Source organism: Nycticebus coucang, chromosome X (assembly GCF_027406575.1).
Source record: "Nycticebus coucang isolate mNycCou1 chromosome X, mNycCou1.pri, whole genome shotgun sequence".
Lineage (NCBI taxonomy): Eukaryota > Metazoa > Chordata > Mammalia > Primates > Lorisidae > Nycticebus > Nycticebus coucang.
In genome coordinates, this window is record NC_069804.1 from 177,081,902 (window position 1) to 177,099,363 (window position 17,462).

Consider the following 17,462-nt stretch of genomic DNA (forward strand, 5'->3'; position numbering starts at 1 on the left):
ATGTAATTACTTTGTCTCTGTTCGTAATTGATAGCAGTTAAAAGCATACCTAAAATAAACAGTACCACTCATGGTTGTGAAATTGTTTTACTCCTAAATCATTGATATTTACTGTGATGGTATTTATTACTTAAACGTTTTAGTGTCTGACTTATAGGCGGCCCTGAGTCTAGCAGGCTTGTGCCTTATCTTATCCTATAGTGCGGTGGGTTCAGCCTTGAGAAAGTACATTGTGATTAGTGTCAGAGCACACAGACCTATGCTAAAGAAAAACAAAGTAATAAATTTTTTTTTTTTTTTTTTTTTTTGTAGAGACAGAGTCTCACTTTATGGCCCTCGGTAGAGTGCCGTGGCCTCACACAGCTCACAGCAACCTCCAGCTCCTGGGCTTAAGCGATTCTCTTGCCTCAGCCTCCCGAGTAGCTGGGACTACAGGCCAAAGTAATAAATTTTAAAGGCTGCCACGGTCGTTCAAGCTCCTGCGGGTGACTTGGCACGTAAAGCACCGTTTCTGATGCCGTTTGTGCAGGGGTCGCTGGGGGCGAAGCTCCGTGGAGCACAAGCCTCCTTACCAGCGTTCTAAAACGCGGACAGCGCTGCCTCACTATGGCTGTGGTGCCGTGGGTGCGGCAATATTCATAATGTGAAATCTAAAAGTGTCAGACTTAATAGAAACAGAATGTAGAATGGTGGTTTTCAGGGGCTGAGGCTTGGAGGAAATGGGGGGAATATTGGTGAAAGTATAATTACTCTTCAAGGAATGGTATTAACATGCAACCACAAGTCAGTAACATGCCAGAAAAAAATTACTTACGCAGCTAAGAACAATTGAAAGGAAGATTTGACTCAGCAGTAGCAAGTTTGTATGGAAGAAATTTTGATAAAATTATAGAAGCCACAGAAACTTTAGCACTTTTATGGAAGCAGTAGAGTATAATTTAGAAAGAGTGCAGAGTTTATAGAGTTAGCTAGAATTTGACTTTAATCATAGCATAGATAATTAACTGGTAACCTTGAAGTAGTTCGTTAACTTCATTGAGTTTCACTTACTTTGCTGGGTTGTGTAAGGATTGCATACAGTGTATAATAAATTACTTATCATGGGGCCTAGCTCACATCAATATACTGTAAATACTAGATGTCACGTTTTTGGTGGTGTAAACACTATTGCCATTCCACCTCAGCTAATTCTAGAATATCAGAATAAAATAAATATGTATCAGAAACTCTATTATCACATTTATTTTCAGTACCTGGACTGTCTGATTGATTTATTTTATCAGCACATATTTCTTGTATGTCTACTATGCACCACATACTGTTCCTGACATTATGGGATGAAAAGTAAGCACAAGAATTAATCATCCATACCCTCTATTGAAGATTACTGTCTACTGGGAAGAGATAAGTATTAAAAAATAAAATGGACTTCATAGGTCATTGCGATGGCTTAGTTTAAAATGTAAGCTGGAAAGCCATTAGAAGATTCTGTTACATATTAAAAAAGCTTACCATGGCTGTTGTGGTTATGCAAGCTAAAGTGGGGAGAGGAAGCAATAAGGTTGCTATTGCAATGATTCAGTTAGTAAATAAGGTGAGCAAGGTCCTAGTGCTAGCAAGAAGTGGTCATATCTTAAATAAAATTTCAAGGTAAAACAAAGAGGATTTCCTGAACGTTTGTACATGAAGTGTAAGAGAAAGCTGAATCAAAAATGGTTTTAGTTTTTGGCCTGAGGAATTGAAAGGGAGAAACGGTCATTAACAGAGATGAGGAAGACTAAAAAGTAATGTAAATTAAATTTCTGACATGTTAAATTTATGGTGCCTATTATATATTCAAGTGGAGATCAGTCAAAGCCAACCCCCCAAAATAAGAATTGAGAATAGATTCACAGAGTGAGCCCTAAAAGCACACTACTGTTGAGTTTGTAGAGGTAATGTAAGAGCAAATGCCTGATTTGGGTCTTTTCAAGACAGAAAGCATCTTCTTTCTGGTACTGACTATATATAGTTCTGACTTCTGGAACTGGAAATGTTGAATCACAAACCATTTGTGGAAAATATGATTAATGGGAAAGAGAGAAGTGGGTCAGTATCTGGAAAGGGAGGTATGGTCAAGAGTGGTTTTTGTTGTCGTAAGCATAAGAGAAATAATAGAACTTTTATGTTTATGGTAATAAAATGAGGGAAAAATGATGATGCAGGAGAGAGAAAGTATAATTACTGAAGTTATGTCCTCGAGTAGGCAAGAGGAGATAGAATCTAATGTGTAGGCAGAGTTATTTGCCATTGCTAGAAGCCCAGAAAGTGAATCCTGAGAAACAGAAGAGAAAGTATCACATAAAGGCAAAGATTCACACAGATGGGACTTGTGATGTTGGAAACTAATAGAATTTATTTTTATTTTTTTTTATTTATTTTTTTTTTTGTAGAGACAGAGTCTCACTGTACCACCCTCGGTAGAGTGCCGTGGCCTCACACAGCTCACAGCAACCTCCAACTCTTGGGCTTAAGCGATTCTCTTGCCTCAGCCTCCCGAGCAGCTGGGACTACAGGCGCCCGCCACAACGCCCGGCTAAGAATTTATTTTTAGTTTATTTCTTTCTTTGAGTGAAGTAGGAAACTAGTTCATCAGTTGAGAGTGGGGCTGATGAAAGAGGTCTGAGTGAGGTTGAATATGTAATAGACATGTAGGGAGGAAGGAGAGTGCATAGACTAGGGACATATACTGTTATTGCTGTGGCAGCAATAAGCAATCTATTAAGGTTCATGGCCCTGAATTTTGAGTGGTTAGCATGATTTTGTGTTTTTCTCCAACAATGTTTAGTTGTACCTGTGCAAGTGTAGAACACACAGACAGTTGAATTTAATCAGGAGAGGGTTTTTTGTTTAAGTGTGATGAGAGAGAAGAGTAAAAGAGTTGGGCACATATGCAAGGGATGAACGGTGGACTTTGAACTTGCTGAGGAGGGAAGTGAAGATGTTAAGGGAGTGAAAGACATGTCAAGATTATAGGATTAATGGATTGTAGATTCCTGGGTAGTCAATGATTGTTGGATTCTGAGATACTAGAGGCAATAACTGAAAAAAATAAGAGGTGATATTGAGAGTGGAAGCTTAAAACTGTAGTTACTAAGGGCATTCAGGTAATAACATAGTTTAAATAACATCACCATGGGAGTGACTAGATGAGATTAGGTAGAAGATAATTTCTGGGGAAGAATAAGATGGAAAATCTAACAATCATGGGATTAAAGTGATTTAAACAATCATTTACACATACCAAACATTTCATTCATTTGATGAGTATAGTTACTATTTTTTTTTTCTCTCAGAGGAAGCATTGTGTCATAATTGTTAAAAGCTTTGGTTTGAAATAAGAGACTTGAATTCATATCCCAGCTCTACCATTTACTAGCACTGTGGTTTAGAAAAAGTTAGTCTTTTGTGTTTTGTGAGTTTTAGTGTCATCAGCTGCAAAAGAGAGATAATAATAATAATACCAATTTAATAAGATTATGGACATTAAATGTGCTCCATAGATGTAATCTGTGGTTAATATAATAGAACATGGATTTAAAGGTGGGTTTGTGCTTTGGCTGGATCTAAAAGAAACGACACTAGTTTAGTGGTGCCAGTAACACACAAGATGCCCAGTTAAATTTGGATTTCAGGTAAATATATATACACAAACACATATATATGTATATACACAAATATATATACACACAATGTTTAGAATATAACTTATGCTAAAAATTATTGCTTATTCATCTGAAATTCAAATTTAACCTGATAGTCTATATTTTTATTTACTAAATATGGCCTCCCTACATAGTTTTCTTTTGTGAGCACTCATTTTCTTGGATATTACCTTGAAAAATGTGTCAGAAAACTCATGGACTTGGGTTATGGCTTGCTCTTTATGTGTGAACCAGTGCTTTTGAGAGTCTACTGGGTTGCCATTTTTAATCAATAAAGCAGAAATATTCTGATATTGCAATTTTCAAAAATACCAGTTATATTTCAGTGCTTACTTTGTGCCATATTTGTTGTAATGTGCTTTAATTTCATTAACATATTTAGTACCACCCCTCCCAACAGTCTTATGTAATCAGTGCTATTGATATCTGTGCTATTGCCACTTTAAAGCTGAAGAAACTAAGGTTCAGAAAGGTTAAGTGATCTTTCCTGTGAAAGGAGTTAGTAAATAAGGGAACTTGCACTTGAACTGTAATAGACTAAGTTGCAGTCCCATGCTCTTATGCTCTATGCTACAATCATGGCAGATCATTCTCTAAGAATATACTGTGAAAAATGGAAGATTCTCTCTGATACCAGGTTGAGGAATACAGGTACTGTGCCTGCCTCAGAGTCAAGGCCTGTTTAGAGCTCTTTTTGTATGAACAACACAGCTTATTGCTTTCTTCTCTCCTTTAAGTAAAGGCCCAGATGATTTATGTGAGATTTTTACTAGGTTATAGATGTCATTCATGAAACTAAAATCTCTGAAGCTCAAATTTATTAAGTACATTAGTCTTATATGAAACATAGGCAGTAACATAAGATAAAAACTTTTCAGCATAGGAACCCCAGTAAGAGGCCTGACTAGTCTCACACTTTTCAAGGATGCGCCCAGGGAGGCATTTTTAATACATGTTTCATGGCATAAACCATATTAAATTGCTCTTTAGAACTGTGTGACAGTGTGTTAATACAGAGCTTGGTACTAGCCATCTTTTATAGCATTTTATACTCTTTGCTAAGAGGTGTTTTATCAGGTAGCAATGAAACAAGCAAGAGAAGCACAGGTCTGTAGGTCCTTTACTAGAATTAAACAAAGCTACTTGACCAAAGCCCCACCCTACATGCTGACTTCTGCAATTAGAAAATGAAAAAATGAAAGACAAACAAACACTCAGCCATAGTACTTTCTGTTAAACAAATCCTACCCTCCTTCCAGTGTTTCCCCTCCCCTGACTTGCATACTAGTGATTTATCTTTGATCCCCATTCTTCATTCAAGTTTCAGGCTCCATAAATCCTTGCCTGGATGAATTATTCAGTCTTCTTCCCACTCACTGTGAGAAGCAAGTACTTTTAATTTGTTTTAAGAGAAAGTCTCATTCTCAGATTATTGGTCACAGCAAAGACAGCATGATTAGCTTGCATTGCACACTATACAATCTGAGGACAGTTCCTCACAAGGATTTTTAATAAGGGTTGTTCTGGCTCAGCTCCAAAATCCAAAGTGTCTGCAATTGCATGCTCCCAGGCACTTCACTTGCTCTGCAATGTAAGCAGTAGTCGTGGAATTGATCTCTGGCAGAGAGAGATGCCAGATTGCAGCTCATGTGTAGGGGACACTAGGACCCAGGCATAGAGTGATGCTCTTGAGTCCAGACAGAGAACCCGTCAAGCTTCCCTGAGAACCGCGTCAGTTGGGGCCTGGGAAATTTTCACATAAATTGAATCTCCTAAAACGTTAAACATCAGCCATGCAGCTTTTAAGTTTGTACATTTTTAATTGACTCAGAAATTAAAATAATACAAATCAGAGTTTTGTTTCCCAGGATGAAATAGATCTTAAGAATTTAAATTCTCCCTGATGTGAGGAACAAATTAAATGCAAGCAGTCAGAACGTGAAGGTTTTGAAACTTAGCTTTTAAGAGCACAAATATCGTACCTTCAGAGTAAGTGTGATTTCTTCTTCCCAATGGTATCCTCTAATATTTACCCTGTGTAAAAATGCTGCTCAAAGACTAAACCATTTGTGATGCCCTCTTTAACATTACCTGTGTAAACCCTCAACTGGCCTACAAAATACAATGGGTATTTCAGACTTTTTTTCTTCCAAAAGAGCTACAGAGTACTAAATAGCTCTATACATCCAAGGATTTAGTTTCCTGTGAGTTGATCACAAAAAGACATTGAGCACAAGTATCCCTCTGAATTGTTAATTCATGTCAGTTTTCTTTGGGCTGGTTTGGATGATGTTCATTAATTTACATGACATCCTAGAAGACAGATCACAATTCATACTTTTTACAAATACTATAGCCTTGTTATTTATGGTAAAGCAGTGTGGATATTAGATATTCTCTGTGTATGCCATTGGTCGATAATATCTTAATATGAAAACACATCTTGCCTAGAGTTTTGTTACACATGAGAAATCACCAAAGGTTGATTTAACTCCTAATATAGCTATGTGTGAACTTTCCAAGAACAACTCAGACACCTCTTCCTGCCACTTTATGCATAAATTATCCTATCAAAGAGCTGGTATTTATTCTGAGCTCTTTGAAATTCTAATCACTTTTATACACCTCCCCAGGCCAGTTGTCTTTTGAATTTTGGATTACTTACAATTGGCTATTCATAAGTATTGGAATATACAATGTGGAGTGCCACCCATTTAGGAGCATTTAAAGATTCATTGTTCCATTTCAATTAATAGAAATTTAAATGTTTGATAATGATTTTAAATTACTCTGAAATTTCTTTTATTTTAATATTAACATCTTCATAATATCTTCTGTGTATGCTGAATGGCTTTTTAATTAAATAGATATGGTCCCCACAAATCATAGACTGGAGACCACCTGAAGATTGTATTAACCTGGATAGAACTAGAGATCATTCTTCTAAGTGAAGTATCACAAGAATGGAAAAACAAAGGTCACATACATGTACTCACTATTAAATTGGAACTAATCTGTCAACACTTATGTATACATATAGACATAACGTTCTCAGAAATCTAGCAGCTGGGGGGAGGACATTGGGTAAATTCACATCTAATGTATACGGTGCACATTATCTGGGTGATGGGTACACTTATAGCTTTGACTCAAATAATAAAAAAGCAATTTAGATAAACAAAATGTTTGTACTCCTGTAATATTCCGAAATTAAACAACAACAACAACAACAATGTCACCTAGTTAATTTCTCTGGATTTACCCTGGAGATGTACAGGAACACATACAAACCCATGTGCACACCCGCATACCTACATATACATATATATACATATACACACACATACTATTTCGCCTCTTAAAATTATCTACAGAAGAACGCTTTATAGTCTTTTATTAATTCTTAGATACTGAATTTCTGTTTCATTAAGTACTCTTTCAATAGATTCTTTCTTTCTCATATATGTTTTGATATCCTCTTTGCACAATGCCGGTTCTTGCCTTGCATCTGAGGTGAAATATATGAAACACAACTCTATTTTGTGGCTTACTGGAGGACCATATTTGTAATCACTTAGGTTCGTAGTGGGTGCTGTCAGGAAACAACAGCAAAACTTTTACTTATAGAAGCTCCTGTGTCACTTCCCACTTATGAGTTTTCTATGATATATTAGTTTCTATGTACTACCACTCACACCTAGGTTAGCTCTCATCATTCAATGCGTGGATTACTACAGCAACCTACTAATGTGCATGTGTTTGCCTGCTTTGAGACTACTCCCTATATCACCCTGACCTCCATCCACCTGATATGTACTTCTAGGTAGCCGTACTACAGTCACTCTTTAATCAGATCACTTTTTTTTCAAAAGACTTCAACAATTCCTCCTTGGTTATAGGTAAATAGAAATCTCCTTCCCCTTGCCTTCGGAATTATTTATAGTCTGGCCTCCACCTACTTTCCGAGTCTTCTCACCCTCTACTAACTAAGAGAATTCTTCTTGCTGGGCCCTAAGGCAACATGATGTTTGGATCTTGCCTCTTTACCTTTCTTAATACAATTTATCCAACCAGAAACATCTATTTTCCCTGTACTTATCTCAACCCTTCTCATTGTAAAGGGTTAACTCCATGTTTTGTATCCTTATCAACTCATAGGTACCTTTCCTTCTCTTACCCTCTAGGTCCTCTGAAGTGAACATTTATTGCCATTCTGTTCTTGAATAGGAATTTTGAAATTAATGTTTATTCTTACTTACCAACTGCATATGTGTGTCTCAATCTACTTATGTGAATCTTAAGTCCCTAGGGCAGGAATTGTACTTCATACTTCCTAGTATTCTTGAAGGTATCTGACACATGATTTTGAGTAGGATAATTTAAACTTTCCATTTATATGCAAATGAAGAAAAGCAACTGAGATTATAGTAGGCCATCCAAGTATATGTGATGTCTTTATATATATATGTATATATATATACACATATATATGTATATTATGTCTGTGTGCTTCGTATTAGCTATGAAAACAAAACAATATTTTAAGTAATTTCAATTGAATTAACTAAGTAACTCATAGTCTGGGATGTGAGGTACTTTCATTATTGAGTATTTTCTATTAAGATTTTCATCTATTGAGTCAGAAAACGTAACAAATATTATTTTCCATTTTTCTGGCCTCCTAAATGGTCATCAGCCATGCATACAAGCATATTCTATTAGCTTATAATATCTAGTCACAGGGTTGCCTCTCTTTCATAATGAGTTTACAACACATCCTATTGCATTCACTTTGAGCAACCACTATTGATCTTCCTTCTTCCTGGAATTCTCATATTTATTTGACTTTATACCTTGACTCATGAATTGTATTTTAGATACTGACGGATAAATTGCTCCAGTTGTGGAAAATTTTTGGATTGGCCTGGTACTCTGTTATTTTCCCTCTCTTATTATATACTACAATTGAGGCAAGAGACACACCTACAACCTTAGGGAGAAGCTCCAAAGGAATTACATAATAAATATTAAGCCTTCTTTATATTGGAAAACAACAATACAATAACAGTTGATTGCTTATACCTTTCTTGTGTACTTTCAGTACTAAAACAAAGTACTTATACATTGAAATCTTTCTACATAGATAGAGTTAGTATGACTTATTTGTATTACATCTGCGATATAGGTCACACAATATTGGCTCCAGCAATAATCAAATAAATTTATGTTTTCTGAAAAATTTGTGTTATATTAATGAGAGAACAATCTAGTCTGTGAATTATTCAATAAGCTTAACACTACTTAGAAACTATTTCTGCATTTTAAATGTATTTCCTTCCTTGTGAAAATCAACAGCTGCTTCTTTTTGCATTCAAAGCAAAGAAATAAAGTTTTTTATTTCATTTTGCTTCTACTGATGCTTCTAAACTCAAAAGTTTACTGTTCTTTAATGATTCTACACTGGAATATTTTAGGTGATCACAAAATATTATCTTTTTGGAGCATTATATCAAGCTTGTTTAATCTTTTGTGAAAAACTAAATTTTGAACTAGGTTTCCAAGTCATGAAGGCATGAAAGCAATCTAAGGTACTATAACAAAGCATGATGTTTTTATTAAGATTTTCAATCTTGTTTCATATTATAAGTTCAGTATAATCACATAAAAGCAACTAACATTTTAGAGACTTCATCTTATATTTGTGAAACATAATTGAAGGATAAGCTTTCCATACTCAATCAAAATTTAAGAACTAGAGTTTTGGCTACACAGTATTCAATATAAGTGATGCTAAGGCAACAATCCTGGTATATTTTAGAAAATAACTTGTTTTTGTTTTCAAACATGAAATTAAAGTTTCTAGAAATTATTGGCTTTAGTAGAACATTCATGAAAATCTTAACTTGAAATTAGGTTTAACCTAATGTATTAGGATTCATTTTGGCTATAAATAATAGACTATCCAAGTAAAAGTGGCTTAAAAATAAGGACATTTATTATCTCACGTAACAAGTCTACAGGTATGTTTGCTTTATTATGAGGCTAAATGACAACTTCAAAGGCCCAAGCTCCTGCTATCTCCATGCTCTGCCATCTTCAACTTCAGACTTATATCTTTAATGGTTGTAAAAAATGGCTGCCAAGCATTATATCCTTACTGATCATGTTTACAGACAATAACATTGATAATATTCATAGACTTCGCATCATATATCTCTTTCATTGGGGAGAATAATATTCTTCAGAAACCTCCCAATTCTTATATTTAGAGATCATTTATCTAAGGTTAAATTGCATCCATGCCCTGCTTCCAGGGTGACTGGGAATGTATTTGTCATCTAAAATACAAGTTAAGGTGACTTCTGCTTTGATAATGAAGGAGTGAATATACTGTACATACTTTCTCTTATTTTTCTTACTAAATACAACTAGAAATCCTGGGAATTATATATGAAAAAAGTAGACTCTGGAGGTTGAGAAAAGAAGGTAGACTGGCTAGGCTGTAATGAGGCATCCCAACCCTTATCAAACCTCTGCTAGAATTTTGTCAGGCAAACAGTGGGGGAGTTGGCTTTTCATCACCCCTATCTGGTAACAAGGTACCTCCTCACTTACAGTGCCAATAAATGCCAGGTGGAGAAGCGGGACTTTCATCCTCACCCCGAAGTAATGACATGGAGACTTTGTGCCTCTTTGGTGGAGTGGTATCAAGGAGGGCCATTAGAAAGTCCCAACTTTTGCCTTTATAGCAATGACAAGGGTATCCTATCAGAGTCACTGGAGGCCACATAGAGAACAGTAATGAGGCAGTCCTCTTATCCAGGGAAGCCAGATCGGGAGACAGCCATTCAGCACTGCAGGACACAATGAAGAACCCTTCTCCCTTAATGGAGGCCAACTGGGGAGTGTGGACTTCTCCCTTTACCTGGCAGTAATAGGGTAATACTCCTTTCTTTCCTTTCCAGAGGGGAGTCATAAGAAATACTTATCATACCAAAGACCAGAAGGATGTCGAAGTCAGTGAAAAAAAAAATACACTGAGGTGACAAAGATGCTAGATTTATCTGATAAAGATTTTAAAGCAGCTATCATAAAAATGCTTCAATCAGCATTTATGAACATGCTTGAAACAAACAAAAAAAAATAGAAAGCTTCATCAAACAAGTGGAAGATATAAGGAAGAGACAAATGGAAATTTTAGAACTGAAAAATACAGTATAATTATATTTTAATATCAATAATGAGTAATATTTTTGTTAATTGTTTGCCTTAAGCAGAGTGACATGTCTGAATTTTGTGGCTCAGGAAATTTTGTGGATTTCTTGCATAGGAAGAGCAAACATAGGATGTTTGACAGTGAGTCAATGCCAATGGCAAGGTGACTAGCTAAAAGATTCTTAGAAAGTCTTTCTATGATTGAATTAAACCCTGCCTGACTAACTTTCTTTTTTTAAAAAATTTATAATCGATTATTTATTGAGGGTAAAATCTAGTATGACTTCATTTTGTTGTTTAAGGTCATAGGGAGCTTCTTCAGTCACTTCCTGCGTCTCTTTGGCGTATTTTCTTTTTTAGTTTTATTTTATTTTATTTTTTATTTTCTAAAGTTTATTTGACCCTACAATCACCTGTTCACTGAGTATCTTTTAGCATTTCTTTTTTTCTTTCTTTTTTTTGCTTTATGACAAGTTTTTTTTTTTTTTTTTATTGTTGGGGATTGAGGGTACAATAAGCCAGGTTACACTGATTGCATTTGTTAGGTAAAGTCCCTCTTGCAATCGTGTCTTGCCACCAAAAGGTGTGCACACACCAAGGCCCCACCCCTCCCTCCTTCCCTCTCTCTGCTCTTTCTTTCCCCACCCCCCCTCCTTCTTTCTCTCTCTGCTCTCCCCTTCCCCCACACCCACTGTGACGTTAATTGCCATTAATTGTCCTCGTGTCAAAATTGAGTACATAGGATTCATGCTTCTCCATTCTTGTGATGCTTTACTAAGAATAATGTCTTCCACTTCCATCCAGGTTAATAGGAAGGATGTAAAGTCTCCACTTTTTTTTAATGGCTGAATAGTATTCCAAGGTATACATATACCACAGCTTGTTAATCCATTCCTGGGTTGGTGGGCATTTAGGCTGTTTCCACATTTTGGCGATTGTAAATTGAGCTGCAATAAACAGTCTAGTACAAGTGTCCTTATGATAAAAAGACTTTTTTCCTTCTGGGTAGATGCCCAGTAGTGGGATTGAAGGATCAAATGGGAGGTCTAGTTTGAGTGCTTTAAAGTTTCTCCATACTTCCTTCCAAAAAGGTTGTACTAGTTTGCAGTCCCACCAGCAGTAAAAGTGTTCCCTTCTCTCCACGTCCATGCCAGCATCTGCAGTTTTGAGATTTTGTGATGTGGGCCATTCTTGCTGGTGTTAGATGGTATCTCAGGGTGGTTTTGATTTGCATTTCTCTAATATATAGAGATGATGAACATTTTTTCATATGTTTGTTAGCCATTCATCTGTCTTCTTTAGAGAAAGTTCTATTCATGTCTCTTGCCCATTGATATATGGGATTGTTGGCTTTTTTCATGTGGATTAATTTGAGTTCTGTATAGATCCTAGTTATCAAGCTTTTGTCTGATGCAAAATATGCAAATATTCTTTCCCATTGTGTAGGTTGTGTATTTGCTTTTGTTATTGTCTCCTTAGCTGTACAGAAGCTTTTCAGTTTAATGAAGTCCCATTTATTTATTTTTGTTGTTGTTGCAATTGCCACAGGAATCTTCTTCATGAAGTCTTTCCCTAGGCCAATAGCATCCAGTGTTTTCCCTATGCTTTCTTTGAGGATTTTTATTGTTTCATGCCTTAAATTTAAGTCGTTTATCCATCTTGAATCAATTTTTGTGAGTGGGGAAAGGTGTGGGTCCAGTTTCAGTCTTTTACATGTGGATATCCAGTTCTCCCAACACCATTTATTCAATAGGGAGTCTTCAACCCAAGGTATGTTCTTGTTTGGTTTATCAAAGATTAGGTGGTTTTAAGATGTTAGTTTCATTTCCTGGTTTTCTATTCGATTCCAAGTGTCTATGTCTCTATTTTTGTGCCATGCTGTCTTGAGCACTATGGCTTTGTAGTACAGACTAAAATCTGGTATGGTGATGCCCCAGCTTTATTTTTGTTACTTAGAACTGCCTTAGCTATACAGGTTTTTTTCTGGTTTCATACAAAACGCACAATCATTTTCTCCAAATCTTGAAAGTATGATGTTGGTATTTTAATAGGAATGGCATTGAATAGGCAGATTGCTTTGGGAAGTATAGACATTTTAACAATTCTTCCCATCCATGAGCGTGGTATGTTCTTCCATTTGTTAATATCCTCTGCTATTTCCTTTCTGAGGATTTCATAATTTTCTTTATAGAGGTCCTTCACCTCCTTCGTTAGGTATATTTCTAGGTATTTCATTTTCTTTGAAACTATGGTGAAGGGAGTTGTGTCCTTAATTAGCTTCTCATCTTGACTGTTATTGGCATATACAAAGGCTACTGACTTGTGGACATTGATTTTATATCCTGAAACATTAGTGTAATTTTTGATGACTTCTAGGCGTCTTGTGGTTGAGTCTTTGGGGTTCTCTAAGTATAAGATCATGTCGTCAGCAAAGAGGGAGAGTTTGACGTCCTCTGCTCCCATTGGGCTCCCTTTATTTCCTTGTCTTGCCTAATTGTATTGGCTAGTACTTCCAGCACTATGTTGAATAGTAAAGGTGACAGAAGACAACCTTATCTGGTTCCAGTTCTAAGAGGAAAAGCTTTCAGTTTTACTCCATTCAGTAAAATATTAGCTGTGGGTTTGTCATAGATAGCTTCAATCAGTTTTAGAAATGTGCCAATTATGCCTATACTCTTCAATGTTCTAATTAGAAAAGGATGCTGGATTTTATCAAATGCTTTTTCTGCATCTATTGAGAGGATCATATGATCTTTATTTTTGCCTCTGTTAATACGGTGGATAATGTTTATGGACTTGCTTATGTTAAACCAGCCTTGCATCCCTGGAATTAAACCTACTTGATCATGATGAATGACTTTTTTGATGATAAGCTGTAATCTGTTGGCTAGGATTTTGTTGAGAATTTTTGCATCTATATTCATGAGTGAAATTGGTCTGAAATTCTCCTTTTTGTTTGGGTCTTTTCCTGGTTTTGGTATCAGGGTGATGTTTGCTTCATAGAATGTTTTGGGGAAGATTCCTTCCTCATCGACTTTTGGGAATAATTTCTGCAGTACAGGAATAAGCTCTTCCTTGAAGGTTTGATAGAATTCTGGTGTGAAGCCATCTGGACAAGTGCATTTTTTGGTTGGAAGCTATTTTATTGTTTCTTTAATCCCAGTGCTTGAAATTGGTCTGTTCAGGAGTTCTATTTCTTCCTGGCTAAGTGTAGGGAGAGGGCGTGGTTCCAAATATTGATCCATTTCCTTCACATTGTCAAATTTCTGGGCATAGTGTTTCTGGTAGTATTCAGAGATGATCTCTTGTATCTCTGTGGGATCAGCTGTTATTTTCCCTTTATCATTTCTGATTGAGGTTACTAGAGATTTTACTTTTCTATTTCTCGTTAGTCTGGCCAATGGTTTATCTATTTTATTTATTTTTTCAAAAAAAAACCCAACTCCTTGTTTCATTAATTTTCTGAATGATTCTTTTGTTTTCAATTTCATTTATCTCTGATTTCATTTTGGATATGTCTTTTCTTCTACTGGGTTTAGGCTTAGATTGTTCTTCTTTTTCTAGCTCCATAAGATGGCTTGTGAGTTTGTTGATGTGCTCTCTTTCTGTTTTTCGAATGTAGGCATCTAAAGGGATAAATTTTCCTCTCAAAACTGCTTTTGCAGTATCCCACAGGTTTTGGTAGCTTGTGTCTTCATTGTAGTTATGCTCAAGGAAGTTAATGATTTCCTGTTTTAATTCTTCCTGGTCCCATCTGTTATTCAACAGAAGATTGTTTAATTTCCATGCCTTTGTGTGGTCGAACATTTTAGTTAAAGTTGAGTTCCATCTTTAGTGCCTTATGGTCTGAGAAGATACAAGGTAAAATTTCAATTCTTTTGATTCTGTTGATATTTGTTTTGTGTCCCAGGATATGATCAATTTTGGAGAATGTTCCATGGGGTGATGAGAAGAATGTATATTCTTTATCTTGGGATGGAGTGTTCTATATGCGTCTATCAAGCACAGTTTTTCTAGGGTTTCATTTAAATCTCTTATATCTTTGTTTAATTTCTGTTTAGAGGATCTGTCCAGCTCTGTAAGAGGAGTGTTAAAGTCCCCTGTTATTATGGTATTATCGGATACCATATTGCTCAGACTGAGTAAGGTCTGTTTCAAGAATCTGGGAGCATTTAAATTGGGTGCATAAAATTTAGAATTGAAACGTCTTCTTGTTGTATTTTTCCCTTCACCAATATAAAGTGACCATCTTTGTCTTTTTTTTTTATTAAATCATAACTGTATACGTTGATATGATCATGGGGCATCATACACTCGCTTCATAAACCATTGTCTTTTTTGACTTTAGTTGCTTTAAATCCACATGTATCTGAAAATAAGATTGCAACTCCTCTTTTCTTCTGAATTCCATTGGCCTGAAAAATTGTCTTCCAACCCTTGACTCGGAGCTTTAATTTGTCTTTTGAAGCCAGGTGTGTTTCTTGCAGACAGAAAATGGATGGGTTGTGTTTTTTTATCCAGTCAGCCAATCTATGTCTCTTCAGTGGGGAATTCAAGCCATTAACATTTATTGAGATGATTGATAAGTGTGGTAGTATTCTATTCATCTTATTTTGTGACAGTGCATTGCTTAGTTTTATCTTTTGCATCAGTGTGGAGGTTAGGTTCTGTCCTTTAATTTCTGAGTTCTTACTTTGCTACTGATCCATTGTGGTGGTCAGTGTGTAGAACAGGTTGAAGTATTTCCTGTAGAGCTGGTCTTGTTGTGGCGAATTTCCTCAATGTTTGTATATCCGTAAATGATTTGATTTCTCCGTCAATTTTGAAGCTTAGCTTAGCAGGGTACAGAATTGTGGGCTGGAAATTGTTCTGGTTAGGTAGATTAAAGGTAGATAACCATTGTCTTCTTGCTTCGAAAGTTTCCTTAGAGAAGTCCGCAGTCACTCTGATGGATTTGCCCTGTAGGTCAACTGGCGCTTATTCCTGGCAGCTTGCAGAATGTTTTGTTTTGTCTTGACTTTGAACAGGTTCATCACAATGTGTCTTGGAGAAGCTCGGTTAGAGTTGAGGCTACCTGGAGTCCAATATCCCTCTGAAAGCAGTGTGTCAGAATCTTTCGTGATATTTGGGAAATTTTCTTTTATAATATTCTCTAGTAAGGCTTCCATTCCTCTGGGGCATTCTTCTTCCCCTTCTGGGATTCCTATAACTTGTATGTTGGAATGCTTCATAAAGTCCCATAATTCTGCCAGTGAATGTTCTGCTTTCTCTCTCTTCTTTTCTGCCTCTTTTACTATCTGAGTTATCTCAAGAACTTTGTCTTCTACCTCTGAATTTCTAACCTGTTGCTGATACTTTCCATTGCATCTTTAAGTTCCCTAATTGACTGCTTCAGTTCCTTCAGCTCTGCTATATCCTTTCTATATTCTTCATATTGTTCATCTCTTACTTGATTCTGGTTTTGGATTTCCTTTTGGTTATTTTCCACTTTATTAACAGTTTCCTTCATTGTTTCCATCATTTCCTTCATTGTTTTCATCATGTGTATTCTAAATTACCTTTCTGTCATCCTAACATTTCTTTATAGGTGGAATGCTCTGCAGTAGCTACCTCATGGTACCTTGGAGGGGTTGTTCTGGACTGGTTCTTCATGTTGCCTGGAGTTTTCTGCTGAGTCTTCCTCATGAGTGATTTCTTTTACCTGTTTCCTTGGCCTAATTTTCCTTTCACTTCCTCTTGCTCTTTAAGATCCCATACCTGTGGACTAAGGTTTTGATATGTCCTTTTGGTACAGGACCAGAAGGATGAGAATGTTAAAGATCAAGAAGGGATGAAAGAAAGAAGGAAAGAATGAAAAGAAAATAGAGAAAGGAGAGAGGCTGGGTAAAAGGAATATTGACAAAAAGAAGAGAGGCACAGAAAGAGGGAGACAAAACAATATAGATGTACAGTATGGTACTTTGACACAACCTTAAAAAAACCCCAACCTCTGGGAGTGCCTACTTGGGTGGTTCCCTTGAGGTCAGCAGCTCTTTGCTAACCTGATCAGACACAGTACCCCACCTTCAGCAAGTAGAGAGGAAAGATAAAAATGCTATAAATCAAACCAAAACAAGCAAACAGAAAACTTTACAGAAGAAAATTGGGTGAAAAACCAAATAATAGCGGTAGAAACACTAGGAAAAATGAAGTTCTAGTTATTTAGAAGGGCAGCAATGGGAAATTGTATTTAAAGTAGAAAAATTGAGAATGTAAAAAATTCTGTATGGAAAAGGTTGAAATTAAAAAACAAAACAACAAAGCAGCACCTGTGGCTCAGTCGTTAAGGCACCGGCCCCATATACCAAGGGTGGCGGGTTCAAACCCGGCCTCAGCTGAACTGCAACCAAAATATAGCTGGGCGTTGTGGCGGGCACCTGTAGTCCCAGCTACTCGGGAGGCTGAGGCAAGAGAATTGCTTAAGCCCAGGAGTTGGAGGTTGCTGTGAGCTGTGTGACGTCATGGCACTCTACCTGAGGGCCATAAAGTGAGACTCTGTCTCTA